Source organism: Pteropus alecto, unplaced genomic scaffold, assembly GCF_000325575.1.
Source record: "Pteropus alecto unplaced genomic scaffold, ASM32557v1 scaffold33, whole genome shotgun sequence".
In the NCBI taxonomy this organism is placed as follows: Eukaryota; Metazoa; Chordata; class Mammalia; order Chiroptera; family Pteropodidae; genus Pteropus; species Pteropus alecto.
In genome coordinates, this window is record NW_006435762.1 from 2,184,353 (window position 1) to 2,209,447 (window position 25,095).

General features: G+C 36.4%; 1 protein-coding gene across 9 annotated transcripts in view; it reads right to left on the reverse strand.

Annotated features, from left to right (window-relative positions):
- Positions 1-25,095, reverse strand: part of MECOM (MDS1 and EVI1 complex locus) — a 528,538-nt gene that overhangs the window by 58,642 nt on the left and 444,801 nt on the right. The window contains exon 1 of one of the 9 annotated variants that reach the window (XM_015588566.2): positions 2,574-3,295. The exons of 5 other annotated variants lie outside the window; for them this stretch is intronic. The gene's annotated coding sequence lies outside the window, so the exon portion shown is untranslated. Of the gene's footprint in view, positions 1-2,315; positions 2,429-2,573; positions 3,296-25,095 lie in introns of those variants that run through there. 3 more of the 9 variants (XM_015588568.2, XM_025046059.1, XM_015588567.2) reach the window with 3 other exon arrangements.

Below are 25,095 nucleotides of genomic sequence, written 5' to 3' on the forward strand. Positions count from 1 at the left end.
TATCCTGTGATTAAAATCACATTCAATAACATATATTAACATAATATTTCTAAACTAAATAGTCAATATTTTACGTTCAGATAGTGTCCTCATGGAAATGTATACTTCCACATTTTGCACTTTCAATTAATTCAATTAAAAAACTTTAATCTAAATATTAAATTCACTTTGAGTTTGCATTTCACTACCATAAAATCACACCCTTAATTGAAGATAATAAGATTTGTCTCACAGATGCTTCTGACCAAACTAAAGAAAAGCAAACGAAAACAAATGATTGGTAAACACTCATGCAAAATATGGCAACCTAATGTTTTAGTTAACACATGCCAATGCATATTTCAATTTTACGTTTAGTAAACAAAATAACAAAACTGGCTTGTGAACCAGTAAAAAAATATCTAAGAATATTACAGTAAATTGCCATCATTACATATGATTGTGTATTGTTATTTTTCATTAGATTTTACATTCAGCCTATCCTAAATATTAATCATTACCTAGGACATCTATTAAACAAAAAAGTGGAATTGGGAAAAGTCCATTTTTTAAAGTTTTGCCTACTTAAAACTATTCTGATTCACTAGTAGCAATAATTTTTCAAACATCAGTATCAAAAGCTGCAGAGTTGTTGACCTGATGGTGAATAACCAGAAAGGCTGGTAGTGTTAACGTCAATCAGTTAATGCAAACTTGAGGAAGTTTCCTATCAAAGACTAAACAATACAGTCTCGAACAAAAATTAATGAATTAAATAAGCCCCAAAGAACTCTGCTGTATCTATACTTGTATAAAAGTTAAAATAAATTCTTGAGTGTACAGACCAAATTGCATAGAATTCAGGTAATCACCCAGCTGCAGATACAACTCATTAACTCACCACAAACTTCAAGAAGAAGCCCAGTGCTCTGAGGGCTCTAGTCAAGAGGCACTATGAATAAGCCTTTGGCCATGAGGCAATTAAGGGCAATAAGTAGTTCCACAATTTAAAAAGAAAAATCAGAACAGAAGATAGGGAATGATAATTGCTACACACACACACACACACACACACACACACACACACACACACACACATCAAGTCTTTTCTAAGGACACTTCTTCACATTAACAACAAAAAGTCTACATTAAACACTCTCTCTAAAGAGGACAGATTTTTAAATTTTTCTTATATGTGACATTACAAACTTTAAGTTATTTTCTTTAACTCTCATTGCTGAGTAACACTAATGGAATGGCAATTTGAGATTGCCCCCTCCTCAGATGTCTAGAATGAGCATAAATAACAATAGCAATAGTAAAAAGTTGGGATTGTTGTTTTGTTTGTTTTCTGGTTTGTTTGGTTTTTGGTAGATCTTTTGTTGTTTGTTTCCTTGACTAGAAAAAAAAAGGCAGTTTTACTGACACACTAGAGAAATATTTAATGAAGGAAATAGGGTGAAGTCAATGAAATGCAACACCAGTTCCATTTCATATTTGCAGAAAGACGTGGAAAACTTGTTAATTTCAAAGTCAAGAATCATCTACCCCCTTAGCTTTCCAGCGTTCCCTTTTTGCGGGGGCAGGGAGTTAAGTGTTGCATATGCTGCACATAAAAACTCTAGGTGTAATTTTATTCCGTGTTAACATTATTGCCATTGCCACTGTCAACAGTGAAATTAATTTAAAAACAGGTTCATTTCCAAAGAATGTCTTTTCATATATATGTTACATGATTATTCAAATATTTCACCAACATTTCTTACTCTCAATATTCTAGCCCCAAGAAAAAAGCTTAACTTTCTCCAGAAACGTTTCCCCACTGAGTGAATTATTCACTTTTGATTTGCTAGCAGAACTGCGTTTGTCTCCCTAATGTCTTAATCGTCTTGGAAATCCCGAATAAAATACAGTAACAACACATCTTCCGTCATTTCATCTAACACACTCCTGTGTTTTTAAAAGTTTTCAAGTTTCAAAGATAGCTTAAAAAAAAAAAAAAAGAATTCCCTTTAGGTGGACTTTAGAGAGAAAGCCCCTTTCAAAAAACCAACAGCAAAAGGGGGGGGGGGCGGTGGAAATCTCCACAATCCAGCCAAAGAGTCCGAATGTGACTTTCTCGCGAAGCAGCACACGATGTTGGACAGCAAAGCTGTTACTTGGCAAGGTGGAACTCGGCCGAAAGCGGCTCCAAAGTCGCGTGGCGGGTGCCAGGAATTCAGATTTTGGCAGCCCCACCTTCTGCGTCCCTGATACCGACAGACAGACACACAGAGGGAGGGGAAGTAGGAGAAGAGCGCGAGGAAAAGAGGCCGACAGCCGGCAGAGAGACCCACCGAAGGCCGGACGACCCACCCCGGAGACGCGTCCAGACCGCACCGTTCCACAGGAGGAACAAGGAAATCGCCAGTCCCGGCAACGTAGATAAGCCGCCGGGCTCCGCGAGACTGAGAGGGCAAGTAGGAAAAGGAGGCTGGGGGGAGGGGCGGGGGGGGGGCACCGGGAGAAGGGGTGCCAAGGCAGGAAACTGTCCGAAGTTACAAACTATGCACATCGCCAAGAGTTTCTTTTTTTAAATAAATGAGTTCTCTTACCTTAAGATTTCTATGGCCTCAACTCAGCAATAAAACGCAATCACAGAAGAGTTAAAACAAACAAAATAAAATAATCAGCAGCCCCCAGTTTTCCTGCACGAAAATCCTTTCAAACGATCCCGAGCCACATTTCGAGATGTTAAAAAAAAAAAAAAAAGCCTCGAGTCTCGATTTCCGAACGGGTTTCTGATAACTTTGTCCGTCTCTAGGATCTGCTCGCCAGGACCACGCGTTTCAGATTTATTGTCCGCCAACAGTGTATTTTTAAGACCAGGAAAGCAGCCTCCTCTCGGCTGGGTGACCCGGGTTTGGTGTGTTTTGTTTTTTTTCCCCCTTCTAAATGAGCTCGGAACTATTCCTTCTGGTTCACATCACCTCCCTCTTTTCTCACTTTCTCTTGCTCTTATCAGCCCGATGTGTAATGAAAGTTATCTGAAACCCACTAAAACTTCTTTCACTTCTCTCTCCCAGTTTCAAAGGGGGCAAAAACAGGCAGGAGGAGGAGAGTTTGAAAAGGTGGGGGGCCTGGAGAGGCGAGGGGAGCTCTAGCCCCCTTTCAGATCCTCCGCAGCGCCTTCCCCGGTCTTAGATCCTCACGGGATCGTCCCCTTTCGCAACTCCAAGCTCAGCCGCCGGGTTTCTGTTTCATGAACTGTCTCTTTAAAGAGGATCTGCTCGGCCATCCAGAAAGAACCCGGGGCGAGGGAGAAAGGGAGCTATCTCCCGCCGCCCAGAGTGATCGGAAGCCAGACGGGCTCCTCTCAGTAAATTTTTAAAGTGACAGCAGCCTCCTCTGGCGGGAGAGGTCACAAAAAGGTCGCCAAGACCTAAGTCCTATAGGGACAGACTGATTATGGATGCACCATTCCCCTTAAACATGTAGATTTCTCTGGGTAAACAACCAATGGGGAGATCTCGCCAGCCAGGATTTCTTTCCCCAGGGAAATATCCTCTGTTTCAATGTCCTGAAAGCACAAGTGTAAGTGTGTGTGTGTGTGTGTGTGTGTGTGTGTATGTGTGTGTGTGTGTGAGAGAGAGCGCGTGCGTGTGTGTGTGTGTGTGTGTGTGCGCGCGCGCGCGCGCGCGCGTGTATTGGGGATGGGGGATGGGAGTAATGGGGTGGAGAAGTGCTTTCGGGGGTGTGAGGGTGTGTGCACCGAGGCTGGGGGTGGGGCGCTGGAGGGCAAGGATGAGGTTTAAGGTAAAGGGACGCTGGCTCATGCTAAACATAATTAGTTTAGAAATTCTCAGAAAACAGCAACTTAAGAGTGAAAAGTTGATATGTACATTTCCAGTTTTCTAAGCATCATTTTTTATTATTGAAATCCGTACTCTAATTTATTCCCTCCATTATTATAGTTAATCAGCAGATGAGCATGCTACTTTTTCCAAATCATATTTTTCTTAGGAGAAATTTAAAAATCTGAAACATTATTAGCATATAACCTGCCCAAATAGCGTATTATGGATTCAGAGAGGTTGACGATTGTCTGGTGAATTTTTGCCATATTCTTTAATACACTAATTAAGCACCATGATCGCCCAAAAGTGAAATTAAGCAGTTTGACAACTCAGATTATCTTTAAACTTTTAACATTATAAATGCTGCTTTGGGTGATCAGTACTATAAGGTGATTAATAACTTTCTAACATACATGGTCTATTTTTATTGACACATTTCAGAAACTACATTGGAAGAAAGAATATAGGAAACGCGTGGCAAAATAAAAGGGTCTGTGTATTTACTTTAGCCAACCTTGGAAATTTTAATAAAACCCGTCGGTTAAATGGAAATAAACGCTTTTTATCACAAATCTCCATTCATAAAAACAAATGGACAAAATCCAACTTCTTAGCTCAACAATGGAAAGTTAAGCAAAGTAAGCGAGTCAAGGGACACTTGAGGGGGAGGGGCGGAGGGAGAGGGGAGCGCGCTTATGTTAAACTTTATCTGCAAAGGGGGACAGGTCCCCTTTTTGTTTTCTCCAAGTGCAAATAGACGTGTTAATCTAGTAGGTCTATATTTCCCCAAAATGCTGATTTGAAAAACAAAAATAGTAACAAAAGAGAGGGATGTGGGGCAGAGAAAATGACAAGAGGTGGTGACTAATTCGTTTTGGTGGCCTGTTATCTGTGACATTGAACTGTTATTTCAGATAATGGCCATTGTTTGAGGGGAAAATCGCACAGCAGTGGTAGGTAGGACAGGAAAAATCCTTTGTAAATAACCTGAAACCCGGTCAGATATTCCCAGTGTTCGGCGCTTGAGAACCTTTAAGAGCTCCCGGTTTGCTGCCATTGATTTCCTGCCCTTCCTCAACTTGCCCATTGTCGGAGCCCCCCCCCCCGCCCCTTTTTTTTTAATTTAGCCATAAATTGGACCGGCTCGAGCTATGAGCTGTTCTATTTTCTTCCTGTCAGGATGAGGGATTTGTTTTATGATGCATTGTGTATTAAATACAAGTAATCTGGGGAACCGATTGCTTCAGACAGTGCGGCCTGATCAGGGGGTCTGAGAGCTCAGCGCCCCAATCCTCCTCCCAGCCCCGCGGCCCCCACCTCCTTGCCCTTTATAAAGCTGTTCTGAAAAGGAGGAAACATCGGTGGGTAAAACAAAAGGTTGTGTGGAATTGTGGCAGGTCCAAGCTAAATTAGGATTTCGTGGAAAGGGCCTCTGAGTTTTTTTCTTTATATTGGGTTGGCGGGGCGGGGCGACTTTTAAGGTCCGGATACTTGCAGGTGCGGCAGGAGGCCGGTAGATGGCGATGCACCCCGAATTAAGGCGCAGCGCCAGCGGCTCCAGCCACCCAGGTGAACCCGCAGCCGCTTGCCGGGCGCGGCCAGCCGTGTTTTGCCCTTCGCCTTGCCCGTGGTCCCGAGCATTCCTGAGCCTCAAGCAGGGACGAGTGCACCCTGCAGTCCAGACCCGCAGACACTGACTGGCCTGAACTAAGACTATTTCTACGTATGAAATTCTCTTCCTAAAATAGAGCCGAAAGATTTAACACTTTCTTTCTGAGACCTTGGGAGATTTATCTAGAGAAATGGAAGAGTTAGCCTCATTCATATTATTTTGTTAATATCATCATCATCAGTCTTGTTCTCTAGTGAATAATTTGTGAGGAAGACTAAAGGAAATCATCAGAAGGACCCAGCAAACACAGTTTCTCTCTCTCTCTCTCTCTCTCTCTCTCTCTCTGCGCAGCCCACCCTCTCTCCCATCCCAAACCCCTCTCCCCTTTCATTATATAGTAATGTCATGTAAAGGCAGAATCAACACACTTTTTCTTAACGACACAAACCGGTTTAAAAAAAAAAAAGGGCCTGAAATCCCAGAGTAGCTAGATGGGCCTTGTTTCTTGTAGAAGCACCTCTTGATATTTAAATACTCGCCCTTTAGGAGAAGACCCTGACCAACCTACCCTGATTAGAAGGCAAACAAGAGGAGACAGGGCTGGAGGAAAGGTTTTTGCAAGGGGCTTGTTTTTCTCTCTGGTTAACTTGCTTTCCATCAGGAGATTTCTAAAATAATAAAGACAAGGAGCCAAATACCACCACCAATTCCCTTTATTCCTTGGGATTTCTGGTGAAATCTGTTTACAGTAGTTCCCAGTTACAAATTAATCTGCAAAAGCCGCTGTCTGCTCAGCAGTAATCAGTAACATGCGCGTTCTGCAGTGTTTAGCACTGCTCTTGAAATGGGCTATTAAAAATAATGGTTTTACTATAATCTCAAACCAGCTTTAATTTGCAAACATGTATCAGGACAGATGATCTAAATATTAAGGGGATGGAATGGGAGCACATACTACTAAAAACGTATAGCTTTGAGGAAGGCAGAAAATAGAGTGATTCATCAGCAATGATTAAAAAGAGAACCGTATTTTAAAAACATTTTTCCAGAAGGAATGATTGTTTTTTCTGCGCTGTCCTGTTAATTGTTGTTTACCAGGGAAAAAAAAGAATTGGAAAATATGAGGTTTGAGTATAAGTTGATAGATTTTTCTGGGAGCTGTAAAGAACCCCCTTTGGCAGATGGCAAGACTAGGGTGGGAGAGGTTAATGTGTTTTCTTCCTGGTTTGAAAAGGGCATAAACCCTCCTCAGGCCCCTTCCTTCCTCCCCCATCTGGGTTGATTGCAGAATCTTTAAAAGGCTCAAAGATTTCCAATAAGGCCACTGGCTCTGCCTTCATTGTGTAACTGTTTATTTAAAATAAGTCAATATATTAGTTAAAGCAGTAAGAAGTTAGTGTTCCAGTATTCAAGTGATTCCCACAAGACTGTAAGCTGATGCCTCTTTTAAGCCTTAAACTTCATGGTTGTCCCAGAAGTAAAAGTTCTGCTAATGGAGACCCTATGGGCATGGTACATTCCAGCACATCATTAAAGGAAAGAAAAGCAGTCCAGCCAAAGCCAGATGAAATGACTGCACTGTCCACTTTTAATAGGCTTCCTGTGGACAAACAGCCCTGTAACACTCTGCAGAGGACAATATTTAAAAACAAGACAACTTGCTGGCAGTTTTCAATACCATAAAGTTAATAAAGTATGTTCCCATTCACCCTGACATTATGTTTTTAGTTTATAGAGGAAAGCACTTTATAACCTCAACCTAAGTAGAGTTCCCTTAATTCTGCAGCTTTGGGTTTCTTGAGGTGGCTAAACATTCACTGACTGAACTCCAAGCCTGACATTTTTAACAGTTTTTCTTTTTTTCTTTCTTTTTTTTGCAGCTTTTCAAGAACATACAAGTGCATTTTTACATTTCTCAAGTGCCGTTTCATTCATGGAGATCCTGTTAAATCCTGTTTCATACAGTTCATGTCAAGAAACGTAAAATAATGTGAGAAATTGACATCTGGCTGAACAATAAATGCCTGCTAATTAAATTAGCTTCATGTACAGATATTGATGTATGTTTAAAAAGAAAATCAATGCTTCCTTTTCCATATCAGAATAGGATTTTGTAAAATCTTACCTGACCTGTGATAAGAAAAAAATATATAACTATGTCTTTAGGACTCAAGAGAATTCCCACTGAATCACATATAAATATTTCTTCTAATATAGAAACACCAATTTGTTTCTCCACGTTCTTTCCCTCCCATTCTTGACTAAGTCTTCTCCCAAGTCTTTTTACTTAAAGAATAAGCCTTATACTGAAGCATAACGTTTAGGCAAGAGAAACTAGATCAGAAAGTTATGGAATCAAAGGTAATATTATATTTAATTTTAATTTATATGTTTTAATCAGGGGAGTATTTCACAAACTTGGTTCCTAAATTTGAAGGTAGATTCTGTGACGCTGGGTAGGTAGACCCGGCAAAATGGTCCAGCACAATAAGAGTTTACAAACAAAAAAAGGCTCCGAGTGTCTATAGTCATCAACCCACGTCACCACTACTCAGGAGAGATATGTGCGGTCTTTCTTGATGGACTTTGCTTTTTTTTTTTTTAATCTGGGGCAGGGGTGGTGGGGGGAGACTGTTAAAAAAAAAAAGAAAAGAAAAGAGGAAATTAAAGGTAAAAAAAAAATGTAAATAAAAAATTTCCCTTGGTCTGGAAATGGGCCCGACTGAAAGCATGTTAATCTCCACCTCAGTAATTTGGTTCTCCAGGAGAAGACAGAAGCCCTGCTGCTGTGCCCTGCACTTCATAAATCACATCTTTATGTGGACAAGGTCAGGGCACCTAACAGCTCAGACATGGGCCTTTGCAGTGGCTCGAGGATCCAGGCATGTTTACTCTCCTGCTCGGCTCTCGGAGGAGTAGTCCAGCACGCTTCTAATTACTTTTGATTATTTTCATTTGCTGGGGTCAGTCTGGCTTGCCAGGACTGCTGGAGGGTTGATTTCCTACAAATCTTGATGTCTTTGTAGGACGGCACTGTGTGCGTTCATAATCAGCACCCTGTTATTATAGCACGGGATGCCTCATCCTAGTTACTGTGATAGAAAAGTTTCCCCAGTGAACCATTACCTACTTCCCTTTTTATTAATTAACTACACAAGCATAATCACCTATCTGATCTTTTTTTTAAAAACGCAGATGACTTCCTTAACAGTTGAGTATTTTATAGTATATTTGGCCAGAATGAAACTGAATTTTTTTTTTTTTTTGCTTCAACTTTAAATATATTTAGTAATGACTAGCAGCTCTTTGGAAACTGAGATGAAATACTTTGCCGAGACAACAGCTCTAGTGAATAAATTATTATACTCAAAGATTTATTTCCTAAATTCCAATTAAGGCTGCCATATTTAAAAATTTTTTGTTTGGCTATTTTGATGTATTTCAGTCCTAAGCTATTATGCTGAGTGGTTATTTTGTGGGTGAAGCACAACAATGAGAAATGTATACCAAGCTTAAATAAAAACACCATGACAAAATAAAAGCTTTAATAAAATACGGGAAAATTTTGGTAGAGAAAAAGAGACAAAATATCATTATTTTTCTCTTCTTTGTCCCCCAAAAGTAGATATTAAGAGCTCAGATGTGTAGCATTAAAAGATAAATTTGAAGAAAAAAATGAGTAAATAAATATCCATAAAAACCAAGAAACAAATATTCACAAAAAACACATAACGCATCAATATGATTGTTCAGATAATAAGCGTTTTTAGATCATTGAGCAAAAATCATTATTATCTTTTTATTTTGTAGAAGACAACATGGATCATGATCATAATTGGTCAAAAAGCCAAATTCCTCATTTTTCCTAAGTTTAGATCAAAAAATTAAGGTACTAAATGTTTTTGGAATTACCCCTGATTCTGTAAGAAATTAATTTTTTATTATTTCATTAATTTTCATTAATTCTATCTTTTAAGATAGCATTTAAGCACATCTCTCCTGTCCCCACTCCTAGCTGTGTGCCTTTGGATAAGTCGCTTAACCTTTGAGTCATTTTCCATGAAACTTTCATAATATCAGCCTAATAGGAGTGTTAGGAAAATAAATTGGGTAATATGAGTGTGAACTGCTCTGAGTTCATGGGAACAGGTCAAAATACTATAAGTTTCACAGTATTTGTGTTTGTGTAATGAGTTAGAGCAGAGTTACATACACACAATAAGGAAGATAGTCTGGTCTACACTTTGGGGAATGGTAAAGTAAAAGTATTTTTCTATCCTCTTTCTTCCATTCCAATGCCAGTTGCCCTAATCCTTACCCTGACCTAAGGAAGAGAAGAATTTTAAGAAAAATGTTTTTTTTCTCTCAAGCTGTGCTACCCCCAAAGATGTCTGTCTCTGTCTGGCTTGCAGCTGAGTTTGTTCAGTCCCACCCACTGTGTTTTCTGCCAATCAGTAAAAGGGAGAATGCTGAGGCAGAAGTAAAATACCAGTGAGATCCAAGGGCCCTGAAAACTGGGGTAGGAACCCCCTCCCCCCATGTACACACACGGCGGGGGGGCGGGGGGGAAGGGAGTGAATTAGTTTTAGATCGATATTTGTTACCAAGGCCAGGGAATTTATTCTCTACAATAACCTCTGGCGGACTTTAAATGCCAGGATGGCAAGAATTGGGTCTATCTATTTTGCCCCTTTTGCCCAGAGCCTAACATAATGTTGGGAATATAGTAGGTGTTCAGTTAATGTTTGTTGAAAAAGAATTAACATAATGCCAAGAATATAATAGGTGTTCAGTTAATGCTGGTTGAAAAAAATGTATCGGCTCCTCCCTTGATTGTAATTCCCACCTAGTTTGGATGCCTAGCTTATAGGCTTGTTATCTCTCATCTGAATTATTACAATGACCTCCTAACAGATCTTCTGACCATTATTTATCCTCCCACCAGTTTCTGCTCTACACATAATCTTTCCCAGCATCAGATGTTTATCACTCCCCTGTTTAAATTCTTCAGTGGTTCCCTGTGGCATAATAATTCAGTACAATCTCACTCCATATTTTTAAAATAAATGAGGCAATGTATATAAATCACTTAGAATCATGCTTGACACATAGCTATTATTATTATTATCATTATTACTATTATAATTATAATTAGAATCATTATTGTTTCTTAATCTATAATTCATTTTGCCTCAGTTATCTTGAACAAAATCTTATTTGTCCTGCAAAGCCCCTCCTTTTTTATGTCCATTCATTCCTAACCAGGTTTGACCTTTGCATGCTTCGCCTCAAATCATCTGTGCTTCTCTCTTGCTTTATAGCCAGTTCTACCTGAGCTTACAGTTATTTCTATAATGTTCTTGTCCTCCTTAATGGCCACTGTAAGATTCTTAAGGATGAAATCAAGTTTTATTTACATTGACATCTTCGGTAACATCTTTTTATAATAGACTGAATTACCTTTGAACTTCCTTTTCAAGAGTGAATTACTTATGGCTAAATGTCTGAGGAATTACTATATTTAATATCCAAGGAAACTGCTCTTTTACGCTGCCCCTCCTTGGGAATCAATTGGTGCACTGCTAATTCTCTTTTAAGGAATTTAGAGATAGAAATTCTTGTCACTGCTGCATCCCAGGAGTAGTAGTTCCTTATTGCTCTTCTTCCTCACGCCACCCACAAAATCGCTGTTTCTGTACCAACTGTCAGCCTTCATCTGGACAATGTCCTGGTCTCCTCCCTTTCTTTTATCCCCAGTAAATACTAACTGCCCTGGTCAATTTGCTTGTTTCTTTCTACAGGGCTTTCCCCTTCCCACTGGCACTGGCCTAAGAAGGCCCTTGTCATTTTAAGCCTGAATTTTGTGGCATCTTTCTTACAAAAAATTAGTCTTCCTGATATAATAAAGTTACAACAATGTTGTTGTTGAACTAAAAACAAACCAAAAAAGGTAAAAAACAAAGAAAAACCACATTAATTTGCTAGAAAATAAAGCCCCTAATCCAAAATGCAATCGCCTCTATAATTTGATATCAAATTTATCATTCCAGGATCATTTACTGATTCTTCCCTCCACACAAATCTTTAGCTCTGGTTAACACCTGGGGATAGATTGTAGAAGCTCTTGGCCCTTTAACTGTGTGTTCATGCAGGCCCTTCACTTTTCTTATCTGATATTCACAGCATTCAGGAAATGAAACAATAGATCAAGGAGGTGAAGTAATAGTTCTATTTATCAAGCTGATACATGGTTCTCCAGGGTCCCTTCCTTGAAATTCTTACAGTACTCATTATTAAAATCATTTGCTAGTCAGTCATGATATTTAGGGTCATTTGGGATATTTCTGTTATCTGCCAATCTGCCATAAGCTGTTTGATGGCAAGAAATGCCCTTCACACCAGTATTTTCTACTCAGGGAATTGTTAACAGGTATTCCCTGATAATGTGTTCTGTGGTCAAATGAGGTAAAGATAGCTCCCTCTTGGAGCCTCACAATGAACATCAACTTCCTAAGTGCTCTAAGAATCTCAAAGTCTAAGAAGTCCTTCTGTCAAGAAGCTTTTTTGGCTTATTTCATCTAGCATCAACACAGATATTTAAACATGTATCAAAGTCCCTTTCTCCTGCTGGAACGCCAAAGGGAACATTTTTGGAAATAAAGCTTTGTATTACTTTGCATCTGTTTCAGCAAAGCATATAAGCATTCCCCCATATATTTTTCTATCAATTGACTGTTTTCAACTCTTGACTGAAAAATGTTAACTGCAAAATAGTAATAGACAAACAGAGACAAAATCAAGCCTCAACTTTACATTCAACTTGAAAGCATTTGGAAGGTCTATCTAGCTCATAAACAAAGTAGGTTATTAGTAAACTCTAGCCAGTTGATTCTTTGCCTCTGAAGTGTTGTCATTGTAATTGAGTATATGGTATGAGAACCTTCCAAAGGACTGTGTACAATCTCATTTCAAAATCAACCCACCCCTTCCTATCCTCTTCCATTACAAGCCTTTCTAAAACATGGATTTTTACTATGGGCATATTTTCAAGCATCATTTTTTACTATTTAGGCTTTACATAATAAGATTTGGCATTATCTAGATATCTATTTCCCCAGGAGAAAGAAAAGCAACAAGGCGATCTCAATCTAAGGATGCCTGAATTAAATGTTTAAAATTTGCCTTTTCTCCATTTTTCAATATTGGATTCATGTGTTGTGCCTGCCAATGGCCATTTAACCACTAAACTAAGTGGACATTAAATCAGATGGCATACAAAATTATAGGAATTTGATCTTTAGATAAACCACAAACCCTGATGAACTAACATTGTTCCAGATGAATTAACTCATCATCCTGAAGAACAGAACATTTCACAGGAGCGACCACACAATCTTCTTGTAAAGAGCACTAATGGCTGTGATTAATATGTGATCTACTGAAAGTGCTTGCTTCTCACTAAATAGGCATACACGAAATGAAGCGGGAGGGATGGTGAGGCAGCTCTGGCCTCAGAATTATTGCTTCACTTCAAAGCTCTGACGGCAGGTGCTGGTTATGATGTCTCTGCTAGGAATTATCAAGCAATGATCAATATGTTAAGTTCTTATCAATGTTTTAGTGAAATATTTATCTTCTCTTTATGTTGGAAAAATCCTAAAATTCCATTTTATTATGTCAGTGACCATAGATAGATACTTTAAAATTAAAAAATAAAACCTCTATACAGGCAGAAAAGTGTGGTAGGCTTACAATCCCTTTGAAGGATGTCATATCTTTTGATACGTATGAAACAGTAAAATGTCAAATAATGGTTAAAGTACCAATGAAATCTCAGTATCATTGTGAAAATGTAGACAGTGACTTGAGTTGTGGCTTTAAAAATATCTTTTTACAAATTATGTTGATTCAATTCTTCAACTTAAAATGAAATCCTAAAATAGCCTGTCTATAAACTCCAGAATTAAGTTCCGGTCAATTTCCAAAAAAAAGCAGATTCTCAAAAGCATTTATGTTTTGATATGTAGTTCTTGGCTGGAAAATAAATTCAAGCTTGCTAATGCAGTGCCCTACAATCAGAAGGAAGAATGCCAGGAGGGACTCGAATGGCAATACTTAAAGAGAAAAGAAAAATATGCACCCTGATTCACATACAATTTCTCTCCCCACGTAATCTGGACTACCAATTCACAAATGAGCCACGGAACCCAGTCGTGAGATGAAGAAAGTTGAAATTATAAACCTAGGAAGGTAAGATTGAAATGACTACAGATTTTAAACTCATGCTTTTGTGTAATATTAGATTGTCTTTCACAATATTATATTCCTCCTCCCCATTTCCACTCTTATGAGAGCTAGCAAAGTTCATAGAGCCTCAAAAAAAAAAAAAAAAAAACTTTCAATGAATCCAATCTAAATGATTCACTAAATACTTTAGCTATTTAACTTATTTGTATTAATTTTGTAGGGGTTTCTGTTGTCTCTGCAAAAATTACCATATTAAATGTTTATCATGTCTTGTACAAATATCCTTGGTAACAAATGCTGGAATATTTCAAGGAAGCCATTAAAAGTCTTTATAAAATATATTTTGTTGAATTTTAATCTTGGAAAGCATAGTGGAGTTGAACATGCTAATGTTCAACTGTTGCAAAGAGAAAGGAGTAAGAGGGAAGGGAAAGGGGAGGGGGAGACGGAGAACGATTCTTTACCAAGAAAAAAGTATTATAAGATGGAGACATGAATCATTTGTTCCTTCCACAGGAATCAGTGTTCAGATGCCTTTTGTTTCACAAGTACAGTATCTTGTTGTGTTTAGTATGACTCTCGGGTTTAGAGATATGTATTTTTTCACACTGTGCAGTCCCTGAGTGCAAATACACCACTTCCTCTGATGCTCTACCAAAGCCAAGGAGATTCTTTTCAACGCTTGATGGTTTAAGGGTTGAACAGGAAAATTTTGATTATACTTGATTTTCAGTTACTTGCATACTGTAGAATGTAAGTCCAAAGTAAAATGTAAATTCACGGAATTTGGTTTAGGTTTTGAAAAATATTCCATAGCAGTGACAAGATAAGACAAATGAATTAGTGAATCCTCTGCCCATAGTATTTGTGGAAAGCAAACCGACATTTCTTTTCTAATTCTTCCCTACCTCCAATAATTTTATTTAATGTGGTCCAGGTGATCCCAGTGGCTAATGACATTCATGACCCAGCTGTCAAATCACCCACACCTACAGTGTGGTGGCAACAGTCTGTTTTCACAAATGACCTGCCTTTTGTGGCCTTTAGCAGGGATGCTGATGGGCCAAATGTGGTAACCTGACATATGAAGTAAGAAGACCTTCTTCCCAGGGCTTAGCAGACCACAGGTTTCTTTTTGACAAATATGAAATCACTTGGGCTCACGAGCAATCAGTCTCATCCCATTTCTTGCTAATCTGTAGCCTTCTAATGTTAGAGCTCTCGATCGATGGAGTCTGCTTCTAGTTATGTGATACTGAGTTGCTTAAACTTCTTGAACCTCTCTTTGAATGTCTTTAAAATTATGATAACGACACCTATATCATAGGAGTTCATTAAGAACAAAAAATAGAGATGATGTATATAAAGCACTTAGTACAATGCTTGGTACATAGTAGAGACTTATAAGGAAGAATAGTAGAGTGTTTAAAAGCACAGACCCTGGAGGAGGACAGCCTAGATTTAAATAACAGCTTCACTATGTGCTAGGTGAGTGACATGTGCCAAGTTACTTATCACTTCAGTTTCCTCATCTGTAAATGAGGATAATGATAGTATCTCACAGGGTTATTGAAAGGATTAAATAAAATAATCCATGCACAGCACTCAGCTCAATGCCTAGCACATAATAAGCACCTAATAAATCTTAGCTATTATTAAATGGAGTTCTAACTCTATAAAATAGTTGTTACCTTCGATATAAATGTCCTCTATGTTTTGTTTTGTTTTGTTTTTCATAGACATCCTGATATCAGAAGAAAAACATTTTTTTTTTCTAATTCATTTGCTAGTCACTCAAGCAGCAGTTTATTTCTAAGAAACTGAAATGGAAATGTAGAGAGCCAGAGAAGAATAACCAAAATAAGTGATACAAATGCAAATTCATTATGGCATCTAACAACTAAGTTAGGAACCCCAAACATAGTGGGGAGAAATATTTCCTGACAAGGGAATTTTTTGAAGATAGGTAAAAGAAAGCCCATGAAGAGAAACAGAAATCTTCATAATTCTATTGGAAGTGATACTTTTTGAAAAAAAAAAAAAAACTAAAAAAAAATTAACCTTGAAGTACATTTTAGTCAATATGTGAAGCAGACTATTAAAATAGACAATGCTTCAAAATGTGGGGGGAAAATGAAAGATGAAACATTCAAGGAAAGGGGAAAAAGACAAACAGTAAGATGTTTGTCTACAGGAACTCAGTAGAGGTTGTTCCATTTCGGGTGTGTAAATTTATTCTGTTGGCTGGGGTCAGAAATGTGAGTGGACATCCATTGGAAGTGGATCCTCTAGTGCTGATCAAATTTTTAGGTGAGACTGTAGCCACCACCTTAAATGCCACCTCATGAAAAGCTGGGCCATAACTTCTCAGCTAGCTAAGTGGCTCTCGAATTCCTAAATCATAGAAACTTTTCAGCCACTAAGTATTGGGGTAATTTGTTATGTAGCAATAGATACCCAATCATCAGCCAAAGCTCTTGGATGCAGTCGAGGATTCCGTCTCCTGGCCTCCACTGATTACCAAAGAATTCAGGCTCTGAAGGAATACTCTTCCCCTACACTTTAACCTCATTCTCTCACCCCGCCCCAATCCACCCCTGCATTTAGTCTCAGCCTCTGCATACTCTACTGTAGCTTAAAAGGAACAGTTTCACACTCTCATCTAATAAATACCTGACTCTGGTTCTGCTCATGAATCTGCTCATTGCTCAATAGACTCATTAGAGCATCCCAGGAACCATAAAGTTGAGAAGCATTGGTGAATAAGAATTGATAAGGCCAAATTATGGAAATCTTTCCAAAGCCTGTTGGAACTGAGGCTATATTGGATTGAAAACAGAAAAAGGCAGTGATTATAAGTTTCAGAGTAGTGAAACTATGACACCAAGATTTCAGAAAGATTTGTTTCCTATTTTCAGAACCATCATGTAGTAGATCATGAGCTTTCAAATGATTTAGGGGCATGTACCAAATTAGGGTTATGTTGCTTTGTAAATTCAGACTAATTTTTCGTTAGTTTATAAAATGGCTAACCTGTTGATCTTGAACATAGAAGTGCCCTATTAGACTGATTATCAGAAGTTACCGTCCAACTTTAACCCAATCTAGAACGCAGACAATACACTATATTAGTGCCAAAAGCATCAGTGAAAAATAGCATCAGCAATCTCTGTTTTTCCACCCTCCTGCCCCCACTGCCATGGACTAGGACCTTGCTGCTTGCCCACAGAAGCAGGTCTTCTCCTGGGAGCTGCAACCATTTCTGATAAAGTAGTGATTGGCTACCATTTCCATGAGCTCCCAGAGAGATTACCAGTTTGCATAAGTACCAACCAAACTTTATCAGATGTGACAGAGAGCATAGTAGGGATAACATATTATCCTTTTCAAAGGGCTTTCACTTAAATTTTTTAATTAAGTTACCAATGATATAAAATAGTGAGAGGGCATGCTAAGTAAAATTATCACCACAATAAAAGTGAGAAAAGAGATGCAGACTTAGAGAACCTGCCCAAGGTTTCAGTGGCAGTGAGTGGTAGACCTGTGGCTGGAAGACAGAACTTTTGACTCTTAACTAATGCTTTTTCTACTATGCCAGTGGTTCATCTATCCAGGCAGAGGCTGGATTTAAATGTAGTGGGGTTTTTTTTTCTCTTAGAAAATCTGGTAATTTTACTTATACCTCCACTTCACTTTGATATTGCCTTTGAAGTTTTAATTTTTAAACATTTTCTTTGAAGTCTTTCAAATTACAAAAGCAATACATGCTTGTTTTACCATTTAAACAACATGACACAAAGGTGTTTCACTGTTCTGAGGTAATCAACATTTAGTCCATGTAGTTTTTTTCTTGTAGTATTCTTTGTTCACACAAAATTAAGAAATATATAAACATATATATGCTTTGTTTTTTTTTTACAAAACAGTGCTATACTTTATTGATTTAAAATACAAAAAATTATATTTTTTACAATTTCCTTTTAAAAATGTGACACTATATCTCAGACATGCTACAAGTTAGACAATCTATGTCTAATTTAAAGTTATTTTTCAAATTTATTTATGCACACATACAGCCACATGTAAATACACATACACATACACAATTTTACATGGACTCTTAGGTTTCAGAATAACTCCGGGTTATCTCCCGAATCCCATACCACTCTTTCTAATTCCTTGGCTCTTGATTCACAGGTTGAAAATGACCAAACTAAATATTCTACAAGATAAGGTTTAGAAGCCAGAGGGAATAAATAATTAATGTAAACTATAGTCCCTGCTGTTAAGGCCCATGCAATCTATTTAAAGAGACAAGACTAAGCTACTTGAAAGAACAGCTAATAGTACAAGACTGTTAAGTCATTAAATACTAAATTATGTGGCTCGTGTGATAAGTGCTACAGAGATTCAGACAGGAGGGAGATGCGTAAAGGCTAGCACGGTAGGGGACGCTTTACGGAATAGGTGAGACTTTCGCTCATTCAAAGGCTGGGCAAAAGTGGAAAAGAATATTCCTGGGGAGCTTACCATGTGCTAGAGTTAGGCTAACTGTATTTTCAATGTTTGTTTAATTGCTTCGATAAAACTCAGCATCCTATTGTTCCTTAGGTATATAAAATCATCCTCATGTGTTTTAAAAATATAGATTATAGTAGCCTAGGTATGTGGATATTCATGTGTGTGTTCTAAACAAAGAGATTAATATTCCTGATGATTCTAATATGTGCTGAGTGAATCTATCAGCATAAATTAAAGGAACATTGAAAAAACAATTGTTCTAGTAAGCACATGAAACTTCTAGAGTAATTATTTAATTAAGAATAACTGATAATGTACTAAAGGTACATATCTATGCATAATGCTTTATAAACAAACTAGAAACATTTTATTTCAGATAATGGGTCTTCTTATTTGGTTTAACAGCCAAAGACATAGTCTATGTTATAGTCAACTTATTTCGAACAACAATAATAATAACAGTAACAAAAATCACAAAGCATTTCTAAATTATAAGAATTATGCCTAAGTACATACGCTCCATTGCTGTGTTCTGTGTTGTAATCATTTGAAAATCAACCTACGGATTTAACTTTTTAATAAATTCTTTGGTTTAGATTAAAGATGTAGATAAAAGATATCTATTGGTTTTTTTTTTTCAAAGCAAATGTGTTTAAATATTTTATTTCTAACATTGATCAGTCTTGTTGATTTCACTTTTATTTATTTATTCTGGAAAGAATTCAGGCATGGCCTGCCTGCTAAGTACTGAAGATGGGCAACGAACAGAGGAAGAGAGCATTACTCCATTATGTGACTCATCTGATTGGTCTTGCCAAATTTTCATCTTTAAAAATCCCACTGGCAACAGTGTGGCAAATGTATTGGCATGGAGGAAGTGGATACTGGGTGACCAATTAGAAGCTCTTGAAGTAATAGATGGAAGAGATGATAAGATGTCAGAATAAAATAATTATAACACAATCATTTATAAAGTGTGTATTTTATGTCAAGTGCTTATTATGCATCATTTCACTTAATAACTAACAGTTGGCATTTTTAGTGTCACTGTGAACTAACTACTGATTGTCAGGGACCCTAAGGAATGTTAACCTCAGTTTAATAATAAATATTAGATAAGTAGAGGATGTACTCACTGAGTATTTTCAAGATCAACCTAGACTCCTGAGTCATCGGCCAAACTATACTGCATTAACACAAATTTGTCTTTTGAGAATGCGAAAACAGAGACCAGAGAAGCAACATGATATTCCTAAGGCTCAATTGTAATCAGAGTGAGAACAAATTTGTACCAATGCTTGGTTTGTGGCATTATACCATTTTTTCAATTACTTATCTCATTGATTAATATATTTTAATTACAGTGTTTTAGGAAAAAAAAAAAAACACGTGAAAAAGAAATCCACTACTCAAGACAGAGAAGAGAAGCACTTCTTAGAAGTAAAATTCTAATCTACTAAGGTTCTCAAAAGTGATGCTAGAAATATATCACCTATCCCCATTTTACATTCTTCACTTAGACCTGTATAAAAACATAAAGATAAGAACAAAAGAAGACAAAATAATGTTATTTTTCTGTCTATAACTATGAATCTCTCATAATAGGAATACTAATAAAAACAATAAAATCTGATTTTTAGCATTATGTCATTAAACTGTAATTATGTCTCATAGCCCAAGGAAGGTCGTTTGGGGTTATTAGTGGTGGTTTCCTCTTAAATCTAGCATGTCTGCCCTTACTATCTGCTTCCTTATCTGATTATTTACACTGTTTGAAACTTCCTTGTGTTTTTATCATCAAAAACCACTTGTAGTCTGTATCCTGGGCGCAAGGCATTGACCCCATGTCATATTCCTTGTCTAAGCCACGTTCCTAGTTAAGTTTCCTGACAAAAGTTTTGTCTACACAATAGCCAACTTAAGTTTTGACAGAAAATAAATTGGCTTATAAAAGTAATCCTTAAAGTGGGAATCTGTTCTTCTCTTTTAAGATATCTTCTGAAACCAGTTAATAAAAGTTCTTAAAGATTTTAGTGAAGACACATATGGATGCATGTAATCAGAAAATATCTAAGATTTCACCTTTTAAAACCATTTATTAATAGACATAAATTGTTTATTGCATCCTTACACAACACATTTCCAAACTGTGACTATGCTCAATGACTATTCACTTTATTGAGAAATAAGATGAAAATGCATTAAGAAAATAAAATGAAGTTGTAAAACTGATTAATTTCAGTAACAAAAGAAGATATAATATAATTAAAATGTTGCAACTGCACCAGATGGTCAAGCCATCTACACCATATGAGAAGTTTGTAATTAGTCTATGTTTTGCATTACTAGGAAAAAAATACATGGTTTTAGATATCATGTTTAAAGCTCCTAAAGAACCCAAAGTTGTCATGCTAAATACAAGAGATCTAAAGATCTGCTGTTACACATCCATTACATTTAGTGAGCTGTCCTACTAGCTTTTTTGAAGTGCGGTATACACGATCTTGCAAGGCGAAACACTTTATGTACCATACGAAATTTGAGGCATAATGTTTAATGTTCACAAGATAAGTTAACAAAACTATACGCCGGTGACTTTTTTATTTCCCTGTTTTATGTCCTTCAAGTACTTTAAGGAAAGATAAACAAGAAGGTAGAAGAATAAAATGTGCCTTTTCTTTCTACCTTTTTCACTCTTTTCTAAGTTAAATTATAACTGCTGATTTGCACCCAAGGAAGAAATCATGTTAAAATATGGGTTTTTTTTTTTTTTAATGTTTAGATAACAGCTTTCAAAACACAGCTAAGTAAAATGTGTTTTGAGATGGAAAACATTTGGTCTTTTTTCCAGCTTTCAACAGCTTAAGTGAAGGGATTTTTAATGTTCTCAAACAGCTGGGCCATACTCTGTGTATCATGAATTCCACTCTCATTGAAGGATCCCATCACTACATGGAGAAATTCCCTGTTTTCTTCCTGTTCCTGCTGCTTGTTCATCTTAATAGCTTTCCACTATTATCACAGCTTTCTCATGGGTACTACTGAAAGAACTTATCCTTGAACAAAACAAAAAAAAATTTTCTTAAGAAAAGTGCAAATGGTTTCTATTTATTGTGTGGCAGCTATTGAAAACAACAGGTTAATGTACATTGGAATAATAATAATGGTATAACAGGGAGAGGGAGATTGTATCCTTCTTTTCAGGATCGCATAACTTTCTCAAAGGTGCTACTTAACATTCCAGTACATGTTATCTGAATTGCCTAAATATTTATCACTCTCTCAACATCACTCCAAACATATGCTCAAAAGGAGTTTTTTCGGAACAACTAAATATTTCACAATTATTTTCAAACCCCTTCCCAAGTAAAGGATTATACACAAATGCATCTATGCATTAGTATTTATTTATGCAACTATAACAAGTAAGGTAATGAGAGGGTGTGGATGGCAATCACATATAATGTTAATTCAATGTGAAAACAAGTAATCAATATAAAAAATACCAAAATATTGTAGAATGACTTTTTAATGTAAATGTACTGAATTAAAGTACATCTTATGTTTAACAACAGGTTTACAGTTTTACAGCCTAAAGAGCAAAAACAATAGTTTGAAAGTTTGTATATGTTAAATACACAAACCATATAAAGTATATTCATAAATGTACATAAATTATATAAACCAGCAAGAAAAAACAAAAATGTCATTGTCAATTTTTATAATCCATTATTTATTGTTTTCTAGCAAATTTCACTTTTTTCTTCATTTATTTGTCTCTAATTTAAGGGATGAATTGAATGGAAATGTATCCCCAGCTGAATATTTACTCCTGTGCCTTATCCTCCTCACCTTCCAGTCCTACTGCAAGCCTTGGGGCCTTCTAGCCTTTTCTAAGAGCTATTGTTAAGTGATGGGCACTGAGTGGAAGAGAGAATTGCACCATTATATAATACATCTAATTGGCCAAGGAACTCAAGGTCCCACATGGTAACCTGAACTACTGAGCAGTTGTAAATAATAACTCTTAATATATAGATGATTCAGATGATTAACAGTTATTTACATTGCTTTTACAAATCCTCTATGATTGCTTTTCATGGTTAATTTCTACCTTCCAATCCCTTCTCCCAAAAAGGCAACATGTTCTTGGGTAATTAAAATTTACTTTATGTGTATATGATCTACACTTCTATGAATAGACATGCAACCTTAATGTAGGAAAATTGATTCTGTAAGTATCATAACACATGTGTGCACACATATGCACGGCTTCAAAATTGTTTTTAATAAAATACACCAGAATGGATACATTTAAACGACTTTTGAGTACTTTTCCCTCCAGTTTTGGTACTTCAATCAACAGCGTTATAATTCTAACAGAGTGAAATGCTCAGCCTCTCTGATACCATCTTGTTCTAGCCTGCTTTGTTCCCATGGCATTCAAGCTAATAGCTTCTGCTTAAGCTTGCGTATAGATGCGCTAATCATTAGAGGAATTCTGCTTGTGGTTTGAGTTTTACAAAAGTAGTCCCTTACCAGAAAGCGCCTCTCCCAAGGAGATAAGAGAAGTCTGAACAAAAATAATGAATGCTTATCAAAGATTTGCAGGAACTTCATGACTGAACTCACATCAACTAGAGCCAACAGACTAAGAACAAAGAAGTTTCACAATCTCTAGAACTCCAGCTGGTATCCAGATTGCTGCTGTTGTCAATCACCTCATGCCCCTCCCATTTCTTCTTCTCTTGCATAAAAGAAGCCTGAACTCTGTACTTTCTTAAAGTGGTCACTAAGTCTCCCATCCTCTCAGTTAGCCCCTCCTTGATCAATAAATTTTCCTTACTCCAAACTCTGACATTTTGAGTCTTGGTCTTTTGAAGCATCAGGCACATAGACTTTGCTCCAGTAACATTACCCAGATGCTGACTAATTCTCTAAGAGACTGTGTCTTTAAAATATTCTATGTGAAATGAAATAGGTAAAATAAATTAAATAAGTAAAATCCTTGAGAAATAAAAGAGAATAAGAGAATATCTTGTTGTATGAATACATGAGTATGGAGGGGAAAGATACTTTCAAAACTACTGCAATTTTATTGATAAATAATTTGATCACCTTTAGAAGAATTTTTTAAAATGAGTTTTAGACTTTTCATAATGAATTTTTGTTGGAAATGCCTTAGATTCCAGCGTGAATGCCAATAATTTTTCACCTTATAGTGTTGTCTGTTTTTTTCATACTGCTTCAAATTAAGCTACTTACTTTTTTATTAAATTATAGTATTATTTTATTTTGGTTTGGCTGAGTGACATTAGGTTAAATAATTGTAGCCATGAAATTGGTAAATTGTCAGTATCTAGATTAAAATACTGCTAGATCAGATTTGTTAACATCAATTCCATTACAGTTTGTTATGTTTAGAAACTAAAAAGTTTCTAAATTTATTTCCTATATTGACTTAAATGTTCTATGCTGACCTTATATCTAATTTTATATATCTATAAATATTTGTGTGTGTGTGTGTGTGTGTGTGTGTGTATTAAACTGTCTTGGAGACCTCACTAGTCCATTTTGTTAGCTTCTTGGTGCTTAAATCTTATAGTCAGACTGGGCTAAAAATAACCAAATAGTACATTGGTTTTCACTGAGGGATTTCTTCTGACTAAAACCAGACAATTGGCAAGGCACACAGAAAAGTTGGAAAACTAGGAAAAAATTCAAATTTCCATACAAAAAGGTAATTTCTTTAATGTAAATAAAAAGCCAAAGACTATAGCAAAAGAAAAATATTTATGATTTAGAATAGATTATAGATAAAATTCACCTGCACTAAATTTAGATATATTATTAATAGAAAATTTGTCATGTGGAGTAGTATAAAGAAAATTATATTTGCTCAGATTTTAGTTTCTACACTTTAAAAAGTTTTAGGTCATATTTTCCCTTTATCTAGCAGAAGTTCACTCCATAAGCATAGACTAAATTAAATTTAACAATGTACTTTAGCAGAGGAAAATAGCTTTCAAGAAGAATTTGTTTTCAATGTAGGGGAAAAATTACATATGATCTTTAGCACAAATATAATATTTATATCTTATTCTCAATCATGGTTGAAAATGTTTCTGGATTCACATTTATTAAATAGAAGAAAGACTTGAAACTCTGATTGAAAAAGAATCATCATCTAAAGTTATCAAAAGAAAAGTTAATCTTGTTAATTTGGACTCGTTATCAATATGTTATAAAAATTATTTATAAATGAAAACTATGGTAATTTTATTTTCAAGTGTGTTCTGCTATGTTCTTTGCAAACATTCCACAACCCAAGTGGCATACTTTCTCTCATATTACTAAATGTTTGCCCTGACCTCAGAGTGTTAATACAAATAAAAATATTGACATTTTCACACTTATTCAACACCCACTGAAAAGAAACCTAAAGTATCATTCAAAACTCAGTATATCTTGTACTTTATAAAAAAGAAATCTTCAAAATAGAATTCCAAAATGTAAAATAATATGTCCCCAATAGTGAGAGTAAGAAGTAACCTTTAGTTGCTCTGAACTATCCTAACTTACTGCTTAACCATCTTATCAGAAGTATATCTTAATAAACAGAGGGACAGCATGATGCTCTGTTCTGTTCAATTCTATAATGAAGGCAGTTCCACCTTTCCCCGCCACCTCACCATGGGAAAGAAGAAAATGTCAGACAGCCAAAATACAAAAGCCAAGATGATATCTTACTACTGGTCCAATGAAGTAATATTTTAGAAAAATTATATTTAGCCATTTATGTAATTCATACTGGAAATGAAATCTCAAGACTATCCCAAAAACTATTTCATATTCATGCCTAACGTTGCAAACTTTCTTGTGATTGAATTATTCTATTTT